Below are 25,883 nucleotides of genomic sequence, written 5' to 3'. Positions count from 1 at the left end.
AGTCCCTTGTGATGGACCCTATAGCCTGCGATACTACGTACTATCATCCCAACTTCACTCCAGCTTAGTCATTTCATTCGCACCGCATATTACATTACATCTGCAGTGCTTAGTATTTTGGGTTGCCATGTTTTTGCATTGATATGGCCTTTAGTACTTATGCCTTGCATCGCATAGCCTTGGTACGACTGATGACACTCATAGACTTATCAGTACATTTCCGCATATTTCGATATTGTATGATTTATGGCATTGTATCCTCGGCATCTAATATTTAGCTCGCTTTGAGTCCTCATTTGCATAACTAACTTGCATTGTGTACCTTGATATTGTATGACTTATGGAGCTTTGATTTTTGACATATGTATTTCGCTTTCAACACTGTATTCGACTGTTTATATTAGTGGATATGTGATGATGATGTTGCCTTTGTGATTTGGGTAAACTTGTGGTTATGCTTATTACGAGTTAAATGTACATTGAAAAATCCTCCTTATAGGATCCCAGTATCGGAATCTGGCGTATGGACGCTGGGAGCTGAGAATGGAGTACTACGGAGGCTGTCGGTGCCAGATTTGGCGATCAGGAATTTTGTGAGCCCGGTTTCCGAGTTTGGGGCGTGACAGATATCATACATATACCCCCTAAAGATCTTCATCAAATGGCTACTTCCTAGCCTTTTGCTGCATGGGGACTCAATGTTATTGGCCCCATAAATCCACTATTGTCTAAAGGAAAACAATATATATTGGCAGCAATGGACTATTTCTCCAAGCGGACCAAAGCAATTGCGTTGCGAAGTGTTAAAGAGAAGGACGTCATTAATTTCATCTGACACACAATAATTTATCATCATAACATCCCAAAGAAAATCATCATTGACAATGGCACTCCTTTCAAGAACAGGGGCATGGAGAAGCTATGTCTCAAATTCAGTATTTATCATTCGTCTCAACACCTTATTATCCACCTGCCAATGGATTAGCAGAGGCATTTAATAAGACGATTGTGAAAATATTAAAAAAGATAGTGACCAAGAATAAGCATGATTGGGATGAAAGGTTGCAAGAAGCTTTATGGGCCTACAAGACCACTCATCAAACGACAACACAAGCTACCCCGTATTTGCTGGTTTACGATGTAGAAGATGTCGTACCAATTGAGACGCAAGTTGCCTCACTTAGAATAGCAGTGCACTAATCAATTACTAGCGATGTGAATGCAAGAATAAGACTGACAGAATTGGATTTGCTTGATGAAAAATGACTCGCGGCTCAGCAGCGATTGCAGTTATATCAGGCCAAGATTTCCTCTACCTTTGACAAGAAAGTGAAGCATCGATCCTTCAAGAAAGGTGATATGGTTCTGATGTTGAAAAGACTGATAATGGTCACCCGCAAGAAAGGTGGCAAGTTTGACCCTAAATGGGATGGGCCATACATCATAACCGAAGTTTATTCTAATGGGCCATACAGAGTAACGAATCTGGACGGACGAGACATTAGTATACCGGTCAATGCTCTCTTCATTAAGAAATATTGTCCCTAATAACGGAAGAGATTTTGATCTAAAAGATTATCAGAATAATACTTCTAAATCAAAAGGGGGTAATTACAGATGAAATAGCCTTGAAAGGCGGAGCCTTGTATTCTTTCTTTCATATATGATGAATAAAGGGCAAATTCTCGAGCATGTCAAGATTAAGCATCAACGATAGCCATCGCTGTCATTATTGGTCGCCTATCAAAAAATTGTTATTATCGTCATCAGAATATTATCGGCGATAACAAGCAATGGCGATATATCAATTATTAATTCACCATTCATGGTAGCGGAACAGTATATGTGAAAAGGCCAAGCTATGTGTCCTAGAGGGGGGGTGAATAGGACAATGCCAAATAAAAACTTATAACAGCGGAATTAAAATGAATATGATAGCCAAAGTAAATCACAATGCAGTAAATTAAAATAACCTCAAAATTCAGATCTTGAGAGGTTGATACAAACGTTGTTCTAAGGACAACCTTACACCAAAAACAGAGTTTATGGTAGGACAACCTTATTTCTAGAAAGATCTTTGTATCAAGTCTCAAACCGAAGAGGAAAACAATAAAAAATATAAACTGAATTGAAATAACTTGTAATTAAAAATGTATTGTTCTAGGGACAGCCATACACCATAAAAATGGCAGGGCAACCTTGCTGGAACAACTTTCAAATGAAATTGAAAATCAAGCGATAAAGGAATAGCAAAAAATAAATTCTAAGCTATTACAACATTCTCACAAAGCTTGAATTAAATAATTACAACATTCACCACCATACATACATCCCACAAAAGAATAATTAAAAATTAGAAGAATAAATCAATCAAACACAAGGGTTTATAGTGGTTAGTTTGTGTGTTCACCAATTGTTAAACAACGGCCACACAAAAGCTACTCCACTCTAATATCCTCACACAGGATATTAGCGTTTACTAAAAATAGGTTTTCTCAAGTTCACCCAAAACCCTTACAATTGTGTCTTTGTCGTGGGCTTACACAATTAAAAACCCCACTTCGAGTTTTCTGGCTTTCCTCGGATAACCAATATAACAAGATTTTTCTGGCAAATCTTGAAAGAAATCAAAATAATAGAAAGAAATTTACAATATGTAAAATACCTGAATATCTCCTTCGTTGTAGCAGCCCGGTAGAACCAAATCAAAGTAGATGATTGAATGTCCAAGTTCAATGTCCAGTACTCGATTACAATGGTTCTAATTCTAATAGATTTTAAATTAAACCAAATAGGGCTTGCCTTAATTGATTTTGATTCCAAAGAAAGGGAATAACAATTCCTCTTATCAAATCAGATTGGAATAACAGAAACAAAATCAATTAAATAAAGCTAAGGAAAGAGAATATTAAATAAGCACACTTAGCTTAGATGGAGCACAGAATTATCTCTCAGAAGTTCGACGAAGATTGGCTTGAATACTTTAATTAATTTGATGATTTCTTCTGAGATTTGTGCACTATTTATAAGTGAGAAGATCGGGTCTTCGACTGGTCTAGAGTTCTCTTCGACTAGTCGAAGCACTAACAGATATTTGAAAAATCCGGCGGGATATGCTCTGACCGTTCTACGACTGGTCGAAGCTTTCCTACGACTGGTCGTAGGTCACCTACGACTGGTCGTAGGTTTCCTTCGACTGGTCGTAGGTCCTGAAAATCTTCGTTGGACTTCGAGTCGAAGATTGTACGACTGGTCGAAGAGCAGTCGACACTGTTCCTACGACTGGTCGAACAGATTCCTGGACTAGTCGAAGGCTAACAGATTTTATCCGGAATTTGTAACAAACTCACGACTGGTCGAGGAATTTCTTAGACTGGTCGAAGCAAGTCTAGGACTAGTTGAAGAAGGCCTAGGACTAGTCGAAGAACAGACCAATCACATGTAAAATAGAAATTCGACTTATGTATCCGAAATGACCTACTTCTAAGGTCAACCTATGGTCAATCAAACCTCAATAAAGAAGTAAAGGACATTGAAACATTCGAAACTTGTGACCTTGAAGAATGAGCCTTGAAGTCTTGATGTAGATCAATCTTGAAAGCTTGATGTAGCTCAATCTTGAAAGAGTCTTGAGTTCTTCATAAACTGCCTTGTACTCTTCTTGAAGTCTTGCAGCTTGAGTCTTGTCTTGTGAGTAGTTCTTTCATTCAAGATCTTGAGTCTTGTCTTGTGAGCTTTGCTTGTTGTGAGCTTAGCTTGTTTATGAATGTTGATCCTTGAAAGAGCTTCACTTAAGCAAGTTATATATAACATAACAGTGATTTTGTCATCACAAATTTGACAACAGACAGGGATATAAACTATAGCACTTACAATATGCAACCAAGCACTAAGCGTGTGCGGATCCTTATGACGGCAATGGCAGTTTATCATTTAAGGCAGCCTAGTCAAGCCCTATACGGCCAACTACCATAAGACCTATATATTATTCGAGCAGTAGTGTAGAGCCAGTGGCCCTAAAAAGCTTGTATAGGCTACATTACATGCATACCCATGAGGGCAGCGGACAGAGCCAGTGACTAAAAGCCTTAAAAGGCCAAAAAGTCCTCAACGACCAGTCACGCATGAGACCAATGCTGTCTGTATAACTCTCCGACAGCGTCATAGATGAGGATGAAAATATCCTCCTGTGAATGGATCCTAACTTACAGACGAAGAAAAACAGGGAATAGAATAAGACCCCCAGGTCCTTGTCTTGATTTCAGTAATAACTCATGAGGACAGGTTCTCGACAAAAAATCCCCTCATTGATGGACTGATGGCCTTGGATTTGGTATTGAAGGTAGTCTTGCGTGCCTCGTGAACTCTAGAGAGTTACTGTGGCCAATCTTATGTGTAAATCCCATTAAGTTCACGGCCTCGGTGGCTCACTGGGCCCCTCTGATGGATCACGGTTTGTGAACTCCCCAGCAGTGATAAGCCCCATTAACTTTAGAGAGTTACAGAGGCTATTCACATAAGACTTGACTCCAACTACTTATGAGTCTAAAAAACTATGATTGCTCTACTACTCAGGAGCTTGAATTGTGTGCAAAACTGACTCTAAAACAGAAATAGTTTCGCCCATTAAAATGAACATCACATAGGAGTGTTTTGTGATTCATAATTATGATGAATTGTAGATATGACGAAGCATAATCATAAAAATATTACATCAATATGTATCCAAAATCGATGATTGCATTGCCAAGAATATGTTTGCTTTGAATAAAACATTACAATTCATCTATATGCTACCACACAAAAAGAAGCAGAGAAATTTATATGGAAAATACAATTTCTATAGATCCTCAGACATGCCTAATGCTGTTATATAGCGCTGCAAATTTTCTTTCAACTGAATTTGTGTTGTAGTAGTCATTCATTCAGCCTCAAGAATGACCTTGGCATGAACAGGAACATTGGCCAATTCTGATTCCAAAGAAGCAATAGCTTCCCTGTTCCTCGCTTGTTCCGTCCTTTCGAGATCAGCAATCCCGGCATTCCTTTCAAGATCTTCTTTGACTTGTCAAATGTTCAACTCCTCTTCTTCTCTTTGAATCTTAAGTAGCATAATCTCTTTCTCTAGAAGGGCAATTTGGTTGTCGATGATTGTCTTATTTTTGTCGGAAGCTTTCAACCTTTCGTGAAGAGAATGTTTAGCAGCGTCACAACTAGAGAGGATGTCATCTGTTTGAGAAAGCTTTTCATTAAGCAACATCAATTCTCTTTGACGATTTAAAATCTCTGGAGCAACAACTACATTTCGTGCCGCCTCTAGATTATTGATGGAATTATAGAATTGTGATAAGGAGCTGTGAAGAGATTGAACATTGATATGGGCCAAACGAGCTGAATGGTCGAGAACAGCTAAAGCACTATTCAAGAAAGGCCAATGAGTTGGATCCCTAAAAGCACTTACGATGACAGAGATGGCATTCTTGAAAAACGTCAGCATAAGAGGTGACAATCTCTCCAATGAAAGCCTATCAGAAATTGTAGCCACCGAGTTGGAACCTTCAAAGCCACTGGAAGTTGGTATAGTGATAACTAAAAAAATATATAATAAAAATAAATAAAATAAAATATAGTTAAAAAGAGAGGAAATGAATGTATATGTATATACAATGTAAAAGAAAGAAGAAAAGAGTATACCTTCCCTGGGTGCAATTGCAGAAGTAGCTTGAATAGAACGGGTTCCTGGCTCAGAAGATGTGGGCACGTCTGTAGCCATGACCATAACATTAAAAGAAAGTTCGTGAGCTCCTCCAGTATTGGAATCCAAGGTCGTTGGAGTTGGAACATCAACCAGATCAAAAAAGAATTCCAGACTTTGAACTACCGGTTGGATAGGAGAAGGGCGTACAGTAGGAGATTTATCAGCATGAACAGGGATAGCAGACGTGGCAGTAACCATTGACGGGACCTCTGTGATGTCTTCACTCACCTCCGCACTTTGGGGAAGAAATATATTTTCCACTCCTACTTGAATCTCCGCTGGAGGGACTTTTGCTTCCCTCAGTGTAGACGCCTCATAAGCAGTTACATCAGTGGTTTCCATGATACACGGAGAATATGAAGCATCAAAAGAAATGAAAATATTCACTCCGGGAGAACAGGCAGACTCTCCATAGTCAAGTTGTTCTTCTTTGAAAGAGGTCTTCACAATTGGGGGAGGAATATCCGGATGATTGGATTGGATTTCAGGGGATGGAGATTTAGCCCTAACCTTATCTTCTTCTTCAATGTCTACCTCAGCATTAGCTTCTTGATCCAACAGAACATCCCCTCTGTTGGTCAAACTTGTAGAGGAAGATGTTTCACTACTTGGAGTATTGGCTGAATAGTCTGATAAACTATCCTCCTCCAAGACGGTTTATTTCCCCTTGAAGGTAGTCTTCGCTGGGAGAAGACGAGTACTTGGAATAGGAGAAGGGATTGTTGTGTTAGAACTTCAAGAGATAATGACTTAGTGCATGAGTGAGTCGTAGGTGATGTGGTAGCAACAATTCGATTTGCGGCAGGAGAAATCGCAGTTGTTGTTGACATACGGCAGGGGAGAACGCGGTTGCTGTGTGATCTGGAACAGGAGAAATTGTAGTTACGGTGGGCTCTATGGCAGGAGAAATTACAAGGGTGGGATAATCAGGCTGGTCTTCTCTTTCATGAGTGGGGGAAGGCAGAATGCCACCTGGAGTTTCAAATTTATCACGAGGAGTGGCCTGTCTTCCTCTTCGCTTTATCAAATCAAGGGGAGATCCAAAGGCAACCCATCCCTCCAGAGTCTTTAGTAGCTTTATCTCTCTAATCGACTCTTCTACGAAAATTCTATAACAGAGTTTCCTCGGAACAGCAGCATGATCCTTCTCAATGGAATATTCGTTCCCTTGCTCTAGTCTATAGTTTCTCAACCGTGGAGGAGGAACCCGGATAGGGCGGTCCACAGGAAAGCAATTGCGCACCAAGTAATAATGGTGCGTCCACCATCACATCTAAGAGTATGAGGCTGTTGCACGATGATTGAACCCTGGGAGGAGGAAACGGGAGCTAAAGTTTCTTGCTAAAAGCTGCTTCCATATTAGAGCCCAATTATATGGGCCAACCCTGTAACTTCACATTGTCCGCATAACTTCTTCTCTTGCCTGAGGCACGGCATGGTCATAACCAAATTGTCTAGCGAACCTACTTGGATAATATGACTCTCTTCAGAATTCTACTCCTTCTCGCATAGGCAAGCTACAAGAGCGGATGCAAAGGAAGAAAGTCTTTTCAATGGGCTTTAGACTGTCATTATCTTCGACTTCTCTGTCCTCAGCTCGATAATCCAAATAAAAGGGAAAGAAATTGATGGATTCTATATTTTCAATCTTGTCTACTATCCATTCATATCCCTTCCTCACCATCTTCCGTCTAAGGAAATACCATAAAGGTAGGTGTTCAGGGTGAACATAAGCCTTCTCTGGATCACTATACGTCATGCCCCAAATTTAGGAACCGGGCTCATAAAATTCTCAATCGCCGAATCTGGTGCCGACAGCCTCTGCAGTACCCATTCTCAGCTCTTGACACCCATATGCCAGGTTCCGATCCTAGGATCCTACAAGGAGAATTTTTATAACATAAGTCTGTTTCATAATCAACATAATCAAGATCATAACCCACAAATAATATCCACAGGAACATCGTCACAAAATCCACTACGAATAAAAACTTTTACAATACAAGGCGTATAAAGGGAAAGATACAATGGTTATAGTAAAACTCCTCCACGGCATGCTCCTGCTCAGCTACTGCCTAGCGTTAGCTGCACACATCAATCGTGCATAAGCTTATAGAAAGCTTAGAGGGTGGTGTAAATGCATGCAGGACAGGTGTCAAGTATGCAATATCAGAGTATGCGGAATATGCTGGTAAGACCATGAATACCACCAGCCATAATAAGGCTATGCAATACAAGGCAGGAATGCCATCAGACATACCGACGCTATGTAATACAAGGCAAGAGTGTCATCAGCCATCCCAAGGCTATGCTACACTAAGCATGAATCTTATTAGCCATGCTAAGGCTATGCGATGCGGGGCCTATAAAGCCAAATGCCATATGCAATATGCAATGTGATCATGACAGTCCTCATATCAAGTTTACATATCAGTATAGTTCCTCTCTGGGAAATCAGCGGGGTCAAATACACTCCACACTGACTGCCGCCTCCCTAGCCTCGCAGCCCAGCGAGTGGAAGAGACCTCACTACTCGCTTGGCCAGTAGTCTGCCAATCTACCCGGCTCATCGGTAGCGGACCCATTTACGAGCTGGTCAAACTCAGCCTAGCTTACAGCCCCCTCACTCGAGCGAATAAGGCCAGACCCCCTTCCAACCGACCACAACATAGTGGGAGATGCGGCCCAATGGTATTCGACACCGGTGCTCATGTTTCCACTCGGTCTAGATGTTGGAGCATCTCCTTATACCAAAAAAGTTTTGAGACTTTCACCCAAGTACATCCTACGTACCCATAGTGCTAGAACCAAGCATTTTCGGTGTCCAAATCTGGCCATCCACAATGTACTTGTGGAGGCTACGTCCCTGATAACGCTAGGGCAAATAATAATCGTGCCATGCAAATACGAGATGCATGAATTATACCAATCAACCATCCATCAGCCCTGCGCATACAACACGCTCATGTGAGGCATCTCCATCGCTCAGGGAGTCCCATAAACAACATGCCCAATGGCACATACCATAATCAATCACTCCTCAACCAAGCATACATATGATGCACATGGGAATGAATCATGAAGATAACTAAGCATAACATGCGATGATGATGTACTCTCCTCTTAGCAAGGTCGGGTCTAGGTACTTAGACGATTCTACATGGTATGGAAGAAGCATAACCAATAGTGGGGACCCAATGGTTTGGGGTAGCTCACAAAGTCTAGGTAAGCAATACTATGGGCCTAATAGATGAGAATGGGCCTAACAAAGGGCCTAGAGAGGTTCACAATGTGGACATTTAACCACCATTGTTCCCTAGAAGGCAGCCCAACAAGGAATCTAGCTAAAACAAGGCCCATGGCCCGGATACAACTATGAAAAGAAAATGGGCAGCAATTCATAACATCTCATACCACATGATGGGCCTCAAGAGAGGGCCCAGAGCGTACATACATCAATGTGGGCTCAATGGGGCAAACCATGGCCCAAGTATCATGGCCAATAAATACATGCATTATGATGGGCCTCATGGGCAGCCCATATGCCCAAATACATAGGTAAGGCATATCCAAGATTCGCTAAGATTGACCTTACAATTCAGCCCAAGATTGGGCAAGATAGATGGGCAACAAGATCCAATTACATGCAACCTATCAGCCCACAAGGTCCAACACAATAGGTAAGCAGCCCATACATAAAACTGGGCTCAAGGCTGGACATCCAAAATCTGGACTGTCTTGGTCCTCAAACAATTAGCCAAAGGTAAGCCTCACAAGGTAATGATCATAGAAAAATACCTACATAGAGTGAGTACACAACACCCTCAATCTAGTGGGCCTCACAACATCACAGCTTCCAGTTACATACAAAATTTTTTTAAGGCCTTTGCTAGACATCCAACCCACCCAACTTCCCGGGCCTACTGGGGTCCAGCAGATGGTAATTCTAAATGAACATAAACTTCATGATGGCCCATAATTATCACAGTGGCCCCCACTAGATGGAAGGTAAGGATACAACACATAAATCAAAGTGGGCCTGCTGCTAGACTGCAAGTCCAGCAGCACCCCAAATGGTCTAGACGTCCCAATGGGGTGGCTGGCCCTACAAATGCCCAAGGTGGGCCCCACTTGTGGACGTTCCACCAGGGGGGTGGCCCACGTCCAAGTGGGCCACACAAAGGGGAGGATGGTGTGGACAACACACATAATCAAGGTGGGCCACATGGGAGGAATGGCCAGCCCCTGCTGGCGTGAGCCTAGCTAGAATGTCTAGCAGGTGGGCTGCTGGCCCAACTACGATAACCCCAAAAAATGGGTGGTCCGGATGGTCCACATACACCTGAGGTGGGTCCCAGCAAGGTGGGCCACAAAGAAGGTAAGGGGAGAAGCCATAAATACATACAAACAGGAATTAAAAATCTAGACAACGAGGTTTTTTTAAACAAAAAATAAAATCTACTGCTGGAATGTTGCTGTCCCCATCTTGTACACCCAATGGAGTGGGCCCAGGTCTGCCCAATCAAGGGAAAAATGAGCGGATTACATGCACCCATGGATGAACAACAAGTGGGGTCCACATGAGTGGCCCACCATCCCCAAAACCCAACTGATATTTGTGTTTTCCCAACATATAGGGCTGTTGGACAATCCAGATTTCTGGACTGTCCATGCTCACTTAAACTTCATACAAAATCATACAACAATGGGCCAGAAATCTAGACAGCAACATGTTGTTGTCTATCTAGCCCATAATGTGGTTGATTGGGGGATTTATCTCAGATTCATCAAGGTGAGGTCCACCTAGATGGGTCACCCATACTCCAAACCCAAGCCCCATTCAAAACAACCATACAATCAAGCCTAATGGCCATCTAAACCATGCAAACTAAATTGGGCAATAGTGATGGGCCTAGACGTCCAGCAGCTTGGGCGTGGATGTCCCTATAGCTGGATGGTCTGGATATATGGACACATCAGGTGGGCCACACACATCAGAAAACTAGAGAAAGGAGAGAGAGAGAAGCAGAGAGAAAGGAGATCTCCGCCATAGGGAGGGCTCTGCCACTATGAGTCCTCCTTAAGCAATCACAACCATACGATCAAATACACATGGGTCCCATGCATGCATGGGCCCTACAATAAAAATCTAAGGTGGGGATACCATCCCCACCATGGATCTAGGGTCTAGATGACCCAACAAACTACAGATCAAAGGAAAAACATTATGATGAGGTCCATGGAGAATGACCCCATCATGGCGACATGCATGCACAAAGTGGGCCATTGGCCACACTTATGGAGTCATGTAGGATCTCCACCATTGATTGGTGGGTCCTACACACTCCCATGAAGGAAAGATGAAGATCTTAGGAAGAAAAATCAGAAAATCTACCCTAGGAGAACACCCACCTTAAGGATCTTCTTCTTGCTTCAACACTCCTCTAACTCCAAGGAAGAAGGATCTATGGTTGAGATGGGATTACAAGGGCGGGATTAGGTGGGATTTTAGAGAAGAGAGGGCTAGAAAATGGAGGGAAGTGGGACATTTTCTCCTCTCTAGGAAAGGAGGAAGAGAAATGAAATGAAGGAGAAAGGAGAGAGAGAGAGAGAGAGTTGTAGAAGTGGAATGATGAGGATGTAAGGCCATTATGAGTTTTGGTAAGAGAACCCATCATAACACATAGGGTAGAGAATCTAATGATGGCATTGAGAAGAAAACTCATAATGAGATTGCTAGGCTAGGGCTATAGGTAATAGGCTAGGTAGCTATATGTAATGATGGAACTAGGGTGAGGTAACCCATCTAGGAAAACATGCACAAGCAACAAGGTGGGTCCCACATCATGATCAACGGTCCAAATATTGTGCAGGGTACATCTTTTGATCTACACCTCGGATTGGCGCATGAGATGCGGTGTTGGAACCGTGGCGATGATGTGGTCGCAAAGGCATAGGTTCGATTCGAATCGGTTCGGGTTTACAGGGTGGAACTTAGGGATGATCGCAAATGCTACCTATAGGTCATGAGTCACCAGAATTCGACCGGAAGGACCGTGGGACCTAACGGAATGGAATGGATACTAGGTTATGGGCCTGACACCACAAGTCCAAGGGAAATATACACCGATCCAACCTGAGAAGTAATGCCACAGCGTAAAAGAAGATGTAGCTCCAGTAGCTGGGCTTGAGCAATGTGACGCAGTGTTTCCAAAAGCTTTATACAACGAACATACCAAGGGAGGGGCCAAAGATTACTTCTTCTTGCCTTCTGCCATGGTGCCTACTACTACAAACAAGGTTGGTCGAATAGAATCTGAACACTTCGAACTTGGTAGAATAACCAAACTTAGACAATAAGCCAAGAAAGCAGCTAGTTTAGTTTCAATAGTGAAGTTGGCTGGACCTTTTATCTTCTTGTGAGTGGCTTCTGATTCGGCTGAGTGACTGCTAGAAATCCTGGAAGGAGAAAAGATATGAAAATAAGAATATATATATATATATATATATATAAAGATGCATTTGAAAAAGAGAAGGGATGTTGAAATATTCACAATAGGAATCGTGAGAAATGTGCAAGCCACTGGAATGGGGATATTTTGTGAACATCGGGGAAATAGGACATCTCGCGAAAAAGTTCGATGGTGGAGGCTGAAATCTTAGATACTCTGTCGAGAGTAACATAAGCAAACTCCTCATTTGTAGGAACATATTCGTCCAAAAAAGACCCAGAGATAGCCAAACTTGCCATCTTGTGCAGATCCCATAAAGTGATTCTCACTTCGCCAATCGGGAGGTGAAAGGAAATTGTAGTGGAAGACCAATACTTTAGGAAGCCTTTGTAAATCGGGGTATCCTTGTGAAAGAAATCAAAAGTGGCTTCTATAGCTTTGTATATGTTCGCCATGACAAGAGCATCCTTATATTTCTTTAGAATTGCCTTAGTCCATGGACTATAATATGGGCGTTTAGCCTAGAGACCACGTGTCCTAAATTCATCCTTCCCCCACAAAGAATCACGGGCGTGAAAATGCTGTTGGATTGTCTCAAAATAATGAGTGGGATATATGGCATGAGGATTGTAACATGGTGTAAGAAATCGCATATACAATATCTTCCCTGTCTTCTGGACTAAGCATTTCTCCATGACATAGCCTTCGAGAATTTTCAGCTCTTTTATGACCCAGTTTGACACATATAGGAGTCAGTTTTGTGTCATATAATCAGACGGTTCACTCTGGATCATTGATAGATGACATTGAAGGTGTAGAGGGATGGTTATGGTCTCGTCTTTGTAAGGATTTTTAAATTTGATTGTGTCCGCCTGGGACTTGATCATATCCCAAGTGTTCTGGAAGCGTCTCTTGTTGTGCTCATGGATTTTCTCTTGGAAGATTTCATCTTTACTCTTTTTCCTCTTCTTCTTCGAAATCGAGGGAGAAGGGGAGGATTCAATAGGGGTAGGACGAGTTTCGTTTGTCCGAAAATTGCCAGTAGATTTTAGCCAATTCTCCCAATTGGACTCTTAACCTTCAGTAGGGGGTCCTTCTATTTCTCTCATCAGAATGGCTATGCGGATATGGTCAGACAAGCGTTAAATTCAATCACCAAAGTTGATTATGGCAGGGGTTGGTACTTTAAAGAAAGAAGAATAGCCTTTAAAAGATCTAGCCCTCTTCTGGGTATGAGTCTCAAGTGACTGAGTGTTTGATGGTTCGGCAGCATCTGGGGAAGTATGAGGTCTCTTGGAATGGGCCATTAGAGATCTGTGAAAGTTACAATGTAGAGGGTCAATAAATTAAGATTTTGGAAGAAGTTCGAAATGTGCAAAAAGACCAAAGTCACAAGAATAGATTTTTGTAGTGTGCAAGGAGTTAACATGCATAAATGCATGTTGTACGTAGGACTATTGTGCGCAAGGAGTTATCGTGCACAAATGATTATTGTGTGCAGAAGATCGTTGTGCACAAGTCGTTGTTGTGCGTAAGAATCCGATAAGCGCAGGAAAATATGGTGTGTGAGGGAGATTGAGTAGAGGAGAAGTCAATGCGAAGTAGGAAATGAGAGAAATGAGCTTCGACTGTGTTTATATAGGCTTACACTGCCCGTTGTGTGCTAGAGCATTGTGCGCAAGTCGTTGTGTGCGGATATGAAAATTACGCACAATGAAGAAAAAGAGAGTAAATTAGTTAAAATGTTGAAGGATTGATCCCACATTTTATTATTTTGTAGATAAAAATAAAAAATACAGGATCAAGGGGGCATCTGTTGAGGCATAAAAAAGAGAGAGACTTATGTTGTATGCAGGAGCATTGTGCACTACATCGGTTGGGCCGCACACTGGAATGTGCACAAAGGGAGCGCACAAAGGTGGTCTGCACAAAGGGAGCACACAAAGATGGTCTGCACAAAGGGCAGCGCACAATGATGGTCCGCACAAAGGGCAGCGCACAAGGGTGGTTCGCATAAAGGACAGTGCACATGGGTGGTTCGCACAAAGGGGTGACCGCACAACAGGATTGGGCACATAATGGACAGGTTGACACGTTCACATGTGTGGAAAGGCTATATATACCGCATCACCCCTCTATACGGGTCGTTAGCATAAGATTCAATAGAAGTAGAAGGAGAGAAGTGAAACTTAGGCGAATACAGGTAGCGTCCGTACCTATTGTGTGGAACAAGCGTTGTGCAGTGCACAACTATGCTAGCACACAATGTGCACGAGCGTACAACGTGCACGAGCACATAACATGTGTGAGCGTGCAATGCATGCCAGCGCACAGTGGCTGTTTTCCAGGCACAATGTTACCTATATGCAACGACATATGTATGATTTCTTCAGCAACCAGAGATCAATGAAAAGCTTCAGATTAGATCAAAGGAGCATTCAAGACATATGTCACACTGGCATATTGATGCCGATACACCGAAACATATTGAAGATCATGATTCAATATTCGCATTTTGGGTTTTGTATTATTACTCTGTAAACATTTTACTTTGGAATCAAAGGAGAGAAAGGATGTAAACGAATTCGGAATAAATAAATATTGTGATTATCCTTTTTTTTATTCCCTTATATTAACTATTAAATGAATGAATTCTCCCAAATCGAATGCCTTTGTTTCTTATTCGAAACAAGAATAAGAGGTTTACCTTTCACCGGAGCCGTTAGCACTGGAGGTTGTTTCAATAATTCTTTTATCGCATCAAAGGCATTCTGGCAAGACTTGTCCCATATAAATTTTGTTCCTTTCTTCATTAAATGAGAGAATGGCTAGCACCTTCCTGCCAGATTTGAGATAAATCGACGAATGTACGCTAATTTCCCTTGCAAACTTTTTATTTCTTTCAACATTTTTGGGGGCGGCATATCTTGAATAGCCTTAATTTTTGTTGGAACGATCTCGATTCCCCTGTGCCTTACAACGAAATCGAGGAATTTTCCTAATGATACTCCAAATACACATTTGGCTGGATTCATTTTTAGCTGCTTCTTTCTGAGTCGGTGGAAGACTGAAGCCAGATGCCCACAGTGTTCCTCATTGTGGTTTGATCTAACTACCAGATCGTCCACGTAACACTCAACATGTTTATGCATCATGTCTTGGAATATGTTCTACATTGCCCTTTGATATGTCGCGCCCGCATTCTTGAGACTGAATGGTATAACTTTATAGCAATAAATTCCCAAGGAAGTTCTAAATGCAGTTGCCTCTTCACTTCGGGAGCCATTCTTATCTGATTATAACCAACATAGCCATCAATAAAGGACATCACAGCATATTGTATCATACTATCAACCAACAACTCTATGATGGGCAACAGAAAATCATTGTTCTGGCAAGCCTCATTTAGGTCTCTGAAGTCGACACAAACCCTGATCTGTCTGTTCTTCTTTTTCACTGAGATGAAGTTTGATATCCACTTAGGATATTTGACCTCTCTAATGAACCCAAGTTTTATTAGCTCGTTTATTTCTTCTACCACCAGAGGAACCAGATTGGATGGAATCGCCTTTGTGCTTGCTTGATTGGTCTTTTATCTTTGGAAATGTTCAATCGGTGCATTGCCACTGACGGTTTTAGACTAGGCATTTCTGCATATGTCCAGGCGAAAACGTCTTTTATTTTCTTTCAAAAGCTTGTTATACTGGTCAACTTCTTCTTCAAGTAGACTGACACTTATGAAGGTATTTCGCGGTTCTTCTTCTGTTCCCAAATTTATTTCTCGTAAACTGTTAATTGTCAGTTGCCCCCCATCTTCCATTTGCTTTGCAGTTGTCTCAAGATTTCTGACCATCTCAGAATATGTTTCTTTTACTTGGTCAACTGTAACCATGTTTACTGAAGTTCTGCCCCCAGTCCTCAAAATTTCTCTCACCTTTTCTAACTGACTCTGATTGGGATCTGAATTCCCTTCCCGTAGTTTAAACTAGTTGGTTCGTCGTAATCGAAACCCATATTCTTCATGATTTTCCTACAAGTTGGGCTATACTTTTTAGGATCTTTGGATGTCGATTTACCATGACTCGTGTCACTGCTGACTGTTTCTTCCATTTTTACTTCTGACGGGGCGTAAAATTCAATTGGCTTTGGGTATTTCGCCCTGGACTTGACATGGAATCTCTTCGGGATGAGTGGAAATGATCTATTCCTTTCAGTATACGGTAGCGATACTGTGTAATTAGACTGTAGAATTTCTAACTGTTCCAATGACAATAATGTTAACTGTGGCTGTCCCGGCTGTCATAGACGCTTTAGCACAAAATAAAATTTCTTTCTTGCTTTCGCTGTCCTAGACGATTCTGTCTCTTCTCCCTTCATTATTTCCATGCAAATATTTCTTGGGGCCTTATTTTCATCGTTCCCTTTTTCTTCTTTATTGGCAAATTCATCACAGTAACTGGTGTCTACGAAGAAGGCTTCAGCTTCTGTATACGGCCTTGCATCAGCCAGCACTTTATGTTTCACCCTATCTTTTTAGTATTTGAAGCACTGGTGTAAGGTGGAAGGTATGATGCCATACTGATGCATCCACGGTCTCCCTAGAAGGAGGTTATATGTCATCACTACATTTATAATGTGGTAGACGACATTTGTAGTTAACTCTCCTATTTCCAGCATTAATGTGATCTTTCTAAGCGCACGTTGTCTGTCTTGATTGAAGCCCTGTATCATCATTCCACTAGGGCGCAGGTTAGAACGGCGATATCCCAATTCATTCAGCATCGTTAGTGGTAATAGGTTTACCACAGACCCATTATCGAGCATTATTCACTTGACGTGTTTGCCGCAAACATAACCCATAATCATCAATGGCCTATTATGTTCCCTACCACAAATTAGGTCATCGTCAGAAAAGGAGATAACTGGCATACAATCTTCCTGTTCCTCCCTCCTTATTTCAATCAGCAATGCCTCTATAACATCATCGTCAGCTAAGGCTTTAATCAGTCTTTGTCGAGAGTCTTCTGACAATCTTAGAGCGTCATAGACACTCAGCTGAGTTGGTATGCCTTTCAGGTGACTTATGATGTCATAAGTTACCTTCCCTATTTCCTTCTCTTTTTCTTTCTTACCATTGTTACTGCTGGAATGGTTCTTGATTGTTTCTGCTTTTGGCTTTTTAAGTTTCAGATTCGGTGGACTGACTATTTTCTTCCCCGATCGTAAGGTGGTCACTGCAACTTTTCCCATTATTTTCTGATGATCTACCTTCGTTCTTCCCTGAAAGTCTTTTCGCATAGTAAGCACATTTGTTGTCGCTCTTTCGTCCCTTTCTTTCTCCTTTACCACTATTATCTCACCCCTATTTGTCATCCTCTGTATGATGCATTTCAACGTGTAGCAATTTTCTGTCGGATGTCCTATCAGACGGTGATAATGACAAAAATCTCTCTCTTTTGTTTTCGATGATTCTTCAGGATGCTTTGACAGAGGCAGTTCAATTGTTCTGGCTTTTAGCAACTGGTTCATCATGGGGAGTACATCTTCTTTCTCGAACGCAAAACCCTCATGAGAATTCAATGATCGAGGTCTTTTATCATAAAACCTTCCTCTGGGACGATTCGACTCTTCCTTCCTTTCTGTCTTTTTGCCTCTTATTTCTCTCATATCCTGGCTTCTTTTCTCGTGATCGACTACATTTGTAATCAATTTCTGAGGTCCTCTTTTAGCTATTTCGTAGTTAAATGCTGACATTTTTCTGGTCATCAGTTCTAAGGTGTGTAGTTTTGTGGGCAAGTCGCGGAAGGTTTTGATGTCAGCACTGGTGAGACCAAATGCTATACCTGTCTCCATAGAATTCAGACACATCTTCACCTGCTTATTCTCTTCTGGAAATAGCCTGCAAGAAACCCCCAAAGTCTTCCATCTATTTATAAATTTTTTCACAGTCTCTCCTTCCCTTTGTCGTACTGAAGCTAGTTCTGTGATACTGACATCACGTTCTGACGAAAGAAAGTTTGACATGAACATGTCTTGCATTTATTCCCACGTTTTCATCGACCCGGGTGCTAAGCTGGAATACCATCTGAATGCTTTGCTTGTCAGAGAAGACCTGAACAACCGAAGGCAATATTGGGGCACTGTGGACCCATACTAGTGATAAAGTGCATTAAATGCTCCTCCGGTAATCCGTCCCCATTCAATTTCTGAAAATCAGGGTGTTTGAAATTGTTCGGGAATGGAATATCTTCTACTTTTATTGGATACGGCGTCAGATATCTGAATCTTCCCATACCCTCACGTTCCCTTACTAACCTTACTGCTTCTTCAATGACTTGTCGTTCTTCTTCCTGAGTCATTGCTCTCACTGTAGGGGCAGAACCAAGCAATCCTGTTCTCAGTGGTTGTGACCCTTCGGGCTGCTGTTCTTGCTCATTTGCATTGTTGGTCATTGGGGGTACCGCCATTCAGGCTACATTATGTGTGAGGTTTGCCAGGGCTTCCCAGAGGTTTTTGCATTCCTCCATCAGTGTTCTTTGTGCCTGCGCCATTTCAGCTATGTGATCTTTTGTAGTTGGAGAAGGCCCTTGGTTGTCCTAGACATATGCACAGTAGCCTCTCCGTTTCGTAACGAAGACGTTGTCGAAGCCGAATGAGAATGCATTGACACTACGGGGGTTGTTGAAAGAGGAGACTCGTCTGATCTTCTTGTATTTTTAGAGTAGCCAGTCGATTGAGGCGAGGCGAAGACTGGCGAGCTTGTCAGCGATGACTTGCCTTTCTATTCTCATGTCCATCGGGCATCTCTAGTAGGCAGATCAGGAAAATCATGTATCGCTAAGGGGACTGCGGTTTTCTCAGGGTAGATTGCCGGTGGGGCGAGTTCAGGGTGTTTCTTGGTTGTATTTTGTGTTATCGGTCCCCTAACTCTTCTCGATGGTGAACCTGCCTCGGCAGCAGTGACATTCCGTGTTCTTGTTCTACTACATGTGACAATGATCTAGTCATTCCTTTCTTCTTGTGTTACCAATGAGGCGGTTATGACTGTAACATCTATTCATGGTTCCACGCGCTTGACTGACACAAATTTTTCTTTGCGACATTGAGCCTGTTTATCGGCATATTCGATGACGAACCTTGTCACAGTGAAGTTAAAGACTGTTTTCTTCTGATTGATTACCATTGGTTGATTGTAGTTTCTCTGAATCTCTGTTTAGTTATAAAAGAAGGCGTAAATCAGTACTTGAATAAGATTATGTTCTACTTTGGAGATGAAAGGGAGGATGCTCCCACTAAGAGTCGCCATTTTGGTGTCTTGACAATGCCAAATAGTGGTGACTATCCTCAGTATAATCCTTAAGCTAGTATTAAGTGAATGTATTCCCTAACAAAGTTGCATTTTGTTTTGACAAGAAACAAAAGTATTTGGTTTAGGGAATTTCATTCACTCGATAGTTAATAAAAGAACAATAGAGGAGACAATCACAATATTTATTCATTCTGAATTAATTTAGATCCTTTCTTTCCTTTAATTCTAAAGCAGAACATTTACAACATCATAATACAAGTATTAAATCATGATTTTAATGTGGTAATATTGATATGCTGGCGTGTCTCTTGATTGATCTTTCACTCCGAGTTAGGGCTTTTCGGTGATCTTTGATTGATAATCAAGGAGCCTCTAACATGAATGAAGTTATCCTATACTCAAGAGAGAAAATAATATGCCACCAGAAGGGTTGCACGCACAGAACCACTGTGCCTCAGTGGTGTTGTGCGCATATAGGCGTTTCGCGCTGCCATGGTTGTGCACCCCATAGGTCTTGTTCCATACAATAGGTGCAGACAATACCTGTGTTCTTCTAAAGTCTAGATCTCTCTCCTCTGCTCGAATCTTGCTCTAATGAATGAATTGTAGAGGGGTGACGGGGTATTTATAGCCTTTCACAGGTGTAAATACCTCAATACCTCCGCTTGTGCGCCCAACCCCATTGTGTGGTCCTCCACTGTACGGTTCTCCATTGCGCAGACCAGCTATTGTGCGAACCACCTTTGTGCGAACCACATCACTATGCAGACCTCCATAGTGTGGTCTAGCTAGGTCTTGCGCACAACCCCTGCTTTGCAACCTTCTTCTGATGCAGCGCACAACCTCTTTTCAAAAAAGAACTCTTTCCATTTGATTTCTTTTTATGCCTCAACAAGTATCTTCTGAAGAAATCCTTATGCAAAGCTGACCTGGACAAGGGGCATGATTTGTCTCTTTAAAGTAACCTATGCATTGGTCCTTCTAATAACTTTTTAAATGAGGAGGAAGAATCCATATGGCATGAACTACTGCGTAACAATTGTTTACCAGGTAATGTTGGGGAACCCACCAGCGCATCAAGCAATAAGAGGCGTGAACTGGATAATTATAGCTAGGAATTATGAAGCGTGATCCAATATTGGTATTCAAGAGTTGCCTTTATATTAGAGCCCAGTTATATGGTCTAATGTCATAGCTCCTCATGGACTTAGTAACTATATCACAAGTCTCCAGCATAGTTTGATCAAATCCAAATTGATGAGCAAATCTGTTTGGATAATATGGTTCGCGCCAGAATGTGGTGCCCTCCCTTAGTGGAAGAGTACTGTATCTGATGGTGATGGAAACAAGGAATGAATGTTTACTAGAAGAAATAAAATCATCATCGACAACTTCTATGTCATCCGAATAGCTAGTAAACAGAAATTGATAATAGTCGATAGGGTCACCATCCTCTATCTTTCGGGTGACCCAACCCTTTGACTTTTCAATCATCCTCCTTAGTTGATAATGTTGAAGAGGGAGCCAATGAGGGTTTGAATATGCTCTTATAGAGTCAGCAAAGGTCCAAGGGAAGTACACTCCTAGCCAGCCTATGAAGAAATGTCATAGAGCACGAACTGAAAAAGATTCGGCCATTAAATTTTTAGAACCAGAAATGACATCCCCAAAAGCGCGATATAGGAAACATAGAATCGGAGGAGCTAATGAATATCTCTGACCCTTCGTTATTGCACCCGTGACTACAAAGAAGGACAGTCTGATGACATTATTTATTTTAAATCGGAAAATACTACTACACTCAGCTAGTAAGCTAGAAATGTAGCTAACTCACAAGAAGAATTGTATTCAATGGTGCTCTTCCTATTCTTACAAATGGTCTTGAGTCTTGATGATTATAGCCTGCAAAGCTGTCAAGGTGAAGATACAGTTATTAAGGCAAGACGATAAGAATGTATACAAGATGAAGACTTCGAAAAGAGAAAATAGAAAGAGAGAAATATATCATAGTCTTCGAGAAAAATGAGCCAGCCATTCAAGAGAATTAATGCGATAAGGTTGTGGGAAATTAGCCAGTTCCCTGAAGAGTTCAAGAGTGGTCTTCGAAACCTCAGATTTGTTGTCCCCTATAGAAGTTAGAGCAAATTCTTCATTTGAAGGTATATATACATCAAAGATATTGCCCATGATGGGAAGACCTACTATGCAAAAGAGATCCCATGGGTAATACTCATTTCGCCCAAAGGAAGATGGAATGAGTTGGTAATTGGAGACCAATGGTTAAGGAAGCCTCTGAAGATAGCCGCATCTTCATAGAAATGTTCTGATATAGATATGATTGCGTCAAAGAGGTTAATCTACTCCAGAACAGTGGTATGTTTTCGAGCAACAGCCTGAGCCCAAGCACTATAAAAGTTACAAGGAGACAGAAGACCTATTGTTAAGAATCTTTCTATATTCCAAGTTAATCTTTCAAAAAAGAAGTATTGTTAAGCTGTTTCGAAGTAATGAGTAGGAAAAGGTTGTTGAGGATCGTAGCATGGACGAAGAAATCTCATCTTATGAATTCTGCTAGCTCTTTGGCGGGATCTATTCTCTTCTAGATATCCTGCTAGAAGTCTTGGTTTTGTCATAATCTAGTTATCTATAGAAACAAGACTGTTACGAGTCATCTGATGAAAGGGTTCACTATGCGAAATCGACCAATGATGCCGTAAATTCATGGGAATGATAGCTGATTCATTCTCAGAAGAGTTCTGAAACTCCAAAACTTCTTCATGAATCTCTATACAATCCCAAGTGTTTTTGAAAGTTTGTTTTGATTCTGAAGAAGATGAGTATTGCTTCTTTCTTGAAGACGAAGCCTTCAAATGTTTCATGCTTGAAGGATGAAGGCTATTAGACCGAACATGGGATTTCGAGAAGAAAAGAAGGGGTTCAAGATTCAGAAGGGAAATTCGGCAAAATTTTAGAACATGGAGGAATTACACTAAGTATAAACTAGTTGCGCGGGCAGACAAGTTGTGTGGGCAACGAGTTGCGCGGAAGGCAGAAACGCGTGGTGGAGAGCTCTGGTTTGGGAAGAAAGTGTAAACGAAAGAAAGTGGAAGCGCAATATTTATAGGAAGAGCATGCCCGATCTAATTAATTATGCGAGTCCGTGTAACTCGATTCTCAGATGGAATAATTTTAATCCTTTATTTTGCCTGATGATCAGGCAAAACATTGGATCAAGGGGGCATCTGTTGGAGCATAAAAAATGAGTAAAAGAAATAAGCACAAGGAAAGAAATAAAAGAAGTGAAGAAGGAAAGAATTGAAGCAAAAGATTGTAGAAAAAACCATAGTTACGCAGAGAAATGAGTTGCGCGGGGTGCAAGTTGCGCAAAGAATCAAATTGCACGAACCCGTGGAACTCACCAAAGTTATGTAGGACAGCACAACTCAGCAATGGAATATTTATATTGAAGTATGCAAAATAATGTGAAGTGGGGTCCATGACATGAGATTCAAGGGCTCACACATGCAGAGGCCTATAAATACCCCCCCAACCCCCTCATTTGAGATCATCAGATTTTCTGGAGATTGGTGCCTCTAACAGGTATCGTAGAGAAGAGGAGAGAGGGAGAGAGAGAGAGAGAGAGAGAGAGAGAGAGAGAGCAAGGCCAAACCATGCGACTCGCATTGAGTTGCGCGGGCCCCTGTAACTCCTCGAGCCGTACAACACATTGCCGAGTTGCGCGGGTGACTCAGAGAATGGGCATTCTTTTGTTGATTTTAAAGGATTTCCTTCAGGATATTCCAAGTTTGCCTTGTATTCTTCATTCAAGGACATATATATATATATATATATATATATATATATATATATATATATATATATATATATATATATATATATATATATGAGGAAAGTTGACAGCAACGTGCTGTGCAATCACACGTTGTGCCATAAGTCGAAAGGCTGTCGAAATTCATATTTGAATCCATTCAATACTTACACTTTCACTTATAACGACTATATCTTGGAATCAAGGGACAAAAAAGATGTGAAAATATTTAGAATATAAATAAAATGCAATGATTATTCTATTCACTTTATCCCTTGGTCAATGTTAAGTGAGATAATTCCCGAATCAAATACTTTTCATTTTTTGTCGAAACACCCATTATGTTCAAGGACACTCATGAGTTTTGCAAAGCTTGTGAATATTGTCAAAAATTGGGTGCATTGTCATATCAAAATATGATACCTCTAAACCTAATTCTTATATTGAAGCATTTGATTGTTGGGGCATCGATTTAATAGGACCATTCCTGCAATCCTTTAGAAATTTATATATTTTGCTAGCAGTAGAGTATGTCACTAAATGGGTCAAAGCAATCCCATACCAGAATAATGACCATCAAATGGTCATTAAATTCTTAAAAGAAACCATCATTTTCCGGTTTGGAACGCCTCGGGCCATCATTAGTGATGGAGGCTCACATTTCTGTAATAGGCCATTTGCAAATTTAATGAAGAAATATGGCATCTCTTATAAGATGAGCACTTCATACTACCTACAAACAAGTGGGAAAGCTGAGATTTTCAATAGGAAAATTAAACACATTTTAGAGAAAATGGTTAACCTTGACCGTAAGGATTGGTCAATTCGATTGACCGATGTTTTATGGGCTTACGTACAACCTTTTAAGACCCCCATTGGAATGTCTCCCTTTAGACTTGTCTATGGGAAAGCTTGCCACTTGCCTGTGGAGTTGGAACATAAAGCCTACTGGACTGTCAAAAACCTAAACTTTAACCTGGACAACGCTGGCTCGCCGTGCAAACTTCAGTTAAATGAACTTGAGAAAATTTGAAATGACGCATACGAGAACTCGAGAATTTACAAGGACAGGATGAAGGTGTTCCATGACAGGAACATCCTTTGAAAATCATTCTTAACTGGTAAAAAGTCCTTTTGTACAATTCTTGATTACATCTCTTTCCAAGTAAACTCCGATCTCATTGGACCGGCCCTTTGACTGTTACTAATGTCTATCCTCATGGGGCCATTGAGATAAATAATCCAATGAATGAAAATGTTTTCAAAGTGAATGGACATTATTTAAAGCCATTTGTTGAGAAATTTTATTCGGAGGACATGTCCATACCTCTGATTGATCTTGTTTACTAAGATTGACCTCTTAGTCTGACGGAGGTGTAGTTAAGTTTATTGCTTACATAGATATTAGGATTAGGATAGTTTGTTTTCAACTTGTTTTAGTGTTTTGGCTAACCCATCTTGATGTAGAGATGCTTGGAAAAAGCCTCAGAATTTCTTCTTCAGGTACTATCTTTCCATCACTGTCCCTTTCTTTTCGTTACCTCTTTTGCATCGCATGCTTATACCTTGTACATTAAAGACAATGTAGATTTTAGGTTGGGGGTGTGGATTAGGTAAACTAATCAGTACTTTCTTAGTTTCTGAGCAAAATTTTCAAAATAAAAATCGATTTGAAAAGCAATAGTTGTGCGCTTAAGGATGCTTTGAGTATGATGATGGGACAGAGTAGTAAATTTTGAATTGGTGGAGCTTGATCAACTAAGTAGTCTATCATCTAAAGTTCTTACATTTAATTGACTATGAGAAAGTTTGATATCATGTTAATATAAATCACAAAACACATTCAATTTAGTTTTTGTAAGTCACATTAGAATTTCTGATTCTTAGTATGTGAATCATTGATAGATGGTGAGAATCAATTCTGGAGGATTTTATCCACCTTAAAAGAAGAAAAGAACTTGTTAAAAAATAGTGAGATCGACAAAGAGGTCATGGAAAAGAATGAAAAGAATGAAAAATCTGGAAAAGAGTGGAATTGAAAAGAATGAATGAATACAAATGACCATCGATACAAAATCAAAAACTGGAAAAAGAAGGAAAATGGGATAAGTTCGGAATCAGTACTTAAGTTTTCAACCATTCTTGAAGTAATGAGCATGGCTAACATTATGAAAGGATAGTATTATTATGGGAAGTAAGTTGATTTTCACTAAGCACATTAAGAAACTTGATATATGAACTTAGGCTCTGATTTAATCGATAAAGAACCTATTTGATTGAGTGCTAACATGATTCGGCTTTAGGTTTTCAAAATCTTACTTTCTCACCTTAATTCTACTCATTCATACTTGATTGCACAAAAGATTATTTTCTAGAAAAAGGGTTTTGAACTTTGAAGATGGAAGATTATTTCATGCATGTTTTACTCGGGACTAGTAAAATGCTGGTTGGGGAGTGTGTCGAGTATCAAATGTTGCATATTTTACCCCGTTTTATGAACATGATACTGCTTAATAATATTCTTTATGCATGTTT

This window comes from Magnolia sinica, chromosome 18 (genome assembly GCF_029962835.1).
Source record: "Magnolia sinica isolate HGM2019 chromosome 18, MsV1, whole genome shotgun sequence".
Taxonomy (NCBI): domain Eukaryota; kingdom Viridiplantae; phylum Streptophyta; class Magnoliopsida; order Magnoliales; family Magnoliaceae; genus Magnolia; species Magnolia sinica.
The sequence above is the reverse complement of the archived record's forward strand: the minus strand, read 5'-3'. Positions refer to the sequence as shown.